This window comes from Ptychodera flava, chromosome 3, assembly GCF_041260155.1.
Source record: "Ptychodera flava strain L36383 chromosome 3, AS_Pfla_20210202, whole genome shotgun sequence".
Taxonomy (NCBI): Eukaryota; Metazoa; Hemichordata; class Enteropneusta; family Ptychoderidae; genus Ptychodera; species Ptychodera flava.
Window position 1 is genome coordinate 37,075,342 of NC_091930.1, and position 4,421 is coordinate 37,079,762.

Here is a 4,421-nt window from a genome sequence, read left to right on the forward strand (position 1 = left end):
CATTTTTTCATTTTATATCCTCATGAGCACAAAAAGATTGACGCAGCAGGTCTTAATTGATGCGCGAGGATGAGAAACAAACTTTTAATTTTCCTTGGCCAAAACGTGTGTCAAACGTTAAACTTCAATGCTAGGTTAATAGCCACTCAACGTACCATAGGTGCAGCACTATTGTGGCTATCCAATTGTTTCGTTTATTGTAGCCGATACTGGATTGTTTTAATTCTTAGAGGATATTATTTAACTTTTTAACATCAATATACTTTTATATCTGAAGCAATTAGTAAACAGTTCATAATGTATGATTTATTATTACGCATAATCTTAATAATAAGCTGTTCTGACTCAGTTATATCAGATTTATTTTTGCCTGAAAATCAACTATTATCCCAATTTCTCTTTCTTGCTTATTCGGCAAGAAGGTCTGTTTGTGCCTGTGTGTCTGTGCGTTGACGTCCGCGGTATAATTGTACCTTGAAGGTGTAATTAAATATCTATGTTCTGGCATGTTTGAATATATGGCTTATGTTTGTCAGTTATTTTTCTCTGTAGATTTATCGTTTATCATCCTAAACGCACATCTGCCTGTTTACGGATTCGCTATGAGGTACACGCAATCCAGAAGGACCTAACTATCACGAGTCTACGAGAATTTTAGAAGTCTTTTGTGTTCCGACGCTTGTTTCTGGAGCATGTGAATGCTTATCCCAACGCACGTCACGCTTTGCAATTTACTCAACTAAAACACTACCTTTTCACTTGTCTCTCGATCGATCTCGATCTCGAGCTTCCTTGTCGTTGGCGACAGTTTGTGGTCGCCAAGCCTGCAATTAAGGGAATCAAATACCGTGGTAAAGTAAGACACGGTCTGTCTCCACGCAATTTATAACCATAATCTACCTGGGTAATTATTCAACAAGTTGTCGCGAATGGTGACTTGAAGCACAGTAGTGTCGTCCGTTGACCGTGATGCTGCTAAGGAGAATGAACTCTTCCGAGGAAGTACAGACAGACTTAAGAGAAAAAAACTTCCATTGCTATTCTCCCAGGCTTTATCGAATACTGTTTCTTGGTCATCCGCTGTCACAGGCGTTTACACGTAACCAGCGTCGCCACAGTTTAAGCTTAAAGCTGTTCATTCTTTCTCGAGAACATGTTCTCTAGAATACAACTTACATGACTTTCAAGGCGAATGGACAATACGAATAAAATAGTAACGGAGAAATAGAAAAATAAAACTGTTACATTGTAAGTAAAGAGTAAATGAACAGAAGTCTCAGGGTGTAGACAATAGGTAAAAGGAATGCATGAAACAATTATGTCTAAAATGCCAGCGGCTTTCAAAATAAACATATAATAAACATATATTCCGTATATAGAGAGTCGATTGACCCTTTCATTGATTGAAATACGGTCTGCATTCAACACTATCTTTGCAATTGATCACGATTTATAGGAGGTGTACAGTATTTGTGAATGTGCTTATTGCTAAAAAATACAGTATGCCCATAAATGAACAGTTTGTAGTCAACTAGATGGATAGATAGTGGATAGACAGAAAGACAAACAGACAGACAGACAGACAGACATACCGATAGCTAGATAGCTAGATAGCTAAATAGATAGATAGATAGATAGATAGATAGATAGATAGATAGATAGATAGATAGATAGATAGATAGATAGATAGATAGATAGATAGATAGATAGATAGATAGATAGATAGATGGATGGATGGATGGATGGATGGATGGATGGATGGATGGATGGATGGATGGATGGATGGATGGATGGACGGACGGATGGACGGACGGACGGACGGACGGACGGACGGACGGATGGATGGATGGATGGATGGATGGATGGATAGATGGATAGATAGATAGATAGATAGATAGATAGATAGATAGATAGATAGATAGATAGATAGATAGATAGATAGATAGATAGATAGATAGATAGATAGATAGATAGATAGATAAAGAGAGAGATAAAGAGAGAGATAGATAGATAGAAATAGAGGGTACATCAATATCTGGACAGGAGTGCTCAAGCGGAGGCCATGAAAATAAAAGTTGCCTTACTGGAGATAATGAATTCCTTGAGGTATTTGTGAATCGATTTTCTCTTGTTACAAAGATCGATGGGCAACCTTTGATATTTTCTGATTATCACGCTCAGAATGTATGTTATCTCTACAATTTGGTATTTCTATTACATTTCAACTTATAAAATAAACCCTTGTATTGGATATTATTTACGTTTTATGAGAGAGGGAGAGAGAGATGTCCTTGTCTCTACATTCTAATTATCTTGGCCGTTCATTATTTGCTTACATCACCGTCCCTCGTGCTTACATCCACATCTATCAGACAAGGTGTTGTGCTCATGATTAATATCCTTTTTTGTCTTTTTCTTGGAAGAAGACGGCAGACCGCGGGGGCGTTTTGAGCAGAGCGCTAATGGAAACACCTCCCGTAGACGGCCTAGAATGGTTGCCGTGGTGTAAATCACGATAATTACCAATCCCCGTTTTCCATTTCCTTCTCGGTCACACGTCGTGCATTTTGAAGCCCGCCAGCTTTTCCCTCGCAGACACTTAAACGCATATTTATGTCGACTGCATTCTGCTGAGATATCACATTTCCTGAGAACGTAAGCGGAGCGGCAGCTCGCCGGATAAACATCGCATTACATGCTGCGCTTACGAAGAAGCAGAGGGTAGGCAAACAGTCGGTTGTTAAATTTTGGTATATCTTTGGCCGATCCTCGCCGTGATGCTGATTGTTTTAACGCTTTGTGCGGTCTACCATCGAAAAGGTTTTGCTCTGTGCGAAGTTTGATTTATGAACGATGATATGGGTTGCCTTCTATTCAGGAGTTCAGATCGTCTCTCCTACAGGTGTATCAAAATGTGAGTATTACTTACTTTCATAATGCGTCTCTTTATCTTTCCAATGAATACCACAAACAAACTCTAATGACGACGCACATGTAGCTCTCTAGACAAGTGGACATCACATGGTTGTTTGTAATGAAAAATGTTCAACTCTTACTGAAATAAGCAGTCACACATATATACACACATACAAATACAATGATAATACATATAAATATGCAGCAATTTAATGTCAACATTTCTCGTAGGCTGGTTAACATATACATAGTGATAATCACCATAGATCTCACGAGCGCCTGATATACAATGATCTAAAATGCAAGAATTAGTCAAACAGATAGATACGACGAAATATTTCATAGTCAGTCGGTCACCAAGTATTTAGGTCAAATCACGCTGTTATAAGAGCCTTTGAACATCAACCAGCCCCGAAGCGAAAGAAGGTTGAAGAGTTCGAGATAGATATATTGCGGTTGTCGTCGCCTTGCAAGGAGGGTTAAAACGTTCTTTTCACGTCCTCACTCCATTTGCCTTTATGCAAAGACAATCTGCAGAATCACGACCATGAGCTAAATATAACTTTCGCACGACAGTAACAAAATGGACTAAATCATACACTGTGCCACATGGTAATATTTAACATATATGGTAGAACTAACCATATCAGGGATACAATTATTGTCGCATTCCACAGCTTTCAGGTCGAGATGAGTATTTTGGGTGCTGAAAACCAGCCTTTGAATGGAGAAATCTCCTAGAACTGTGTGGATATTATATTTTCAACTTGTTCCTAGGTACTCAGAATCGCTAAAATGTTGAAGTTTTACTGCGCTTGCTCTACCAGTGAATAATATGCCAATATAAATTATATGTACTGCTAGAAATTCAACAGCAGATAATGTAATGTCATATTGTACATATCTAATTTCGACTTTTATGATAATATCTACACAACAAACGCGGTTTTTGTTTACATGATTAGAGTGAAGTATTTTTTGTGGTCAATACTAACAACAAATTAAATGTTCCCGACAAGGCTACACCAAAGAAAGGTCGCAAGAGCATCAATACAGGCACAGTGGTCTATGCGAGAAAAACTAGAACGAGAGAGAAACCCTTTTCGACATGCTTGTGAAATCACGCCTCAAAACACTATCAAGGACGCCAATTTTTGATAAATTATGCCATTATTCCTCCAGTGCATTATATGGATTTATAGCTCCATTAAGAACGAGCTTGTTTATGAAACGACCAATTGCATTCGTTCTCCGAATGATTGCAGGCTTGTATTTTACGGGAGACTCAAGGGCTTAGAAGAAGGAGTACCTTATTGATTATTCAAGAACGGGACAAATAACAAACCTTTGCTTTTACAGAGAGTTTTTCTTTAATGAGCAAGTTTGACATAATTAATTGATAAAATTGCACAAGTATACCGCAGTTTCTCATCCTCAAGGGAGCCCTCTTCTCTTTTGTAATAGGTCATAGGTCACAAAAATGTGACTTGCCGACCCAAGGAATT

At 38.3% G+C, this 4,421-nt stretch overlaps 1 protein-coding gene across 1 annotated transcript in view; it reads left to right on the forward strand.

Annotated features, from left to right (window-relative positions):
- Positions 1-2,576: 2,576 nt before the first annotated feature.
- The window catches only part of LOC139129934 (QRFP-like peptide receptor), a 45,887-nt gene continuing 44,042 nt past the window's right edge, over positions 2,577-4,421 (forward strand). Inside the window, exon 1 of the mRNA XM_070695629.1 lies at positions 2,577-2,914. The gene's annotated coding sequence lies outside the window, so the exon portion shown is untranslated. The remainder of the gene's footprint in view (positions 2,915-4,421) is intronic.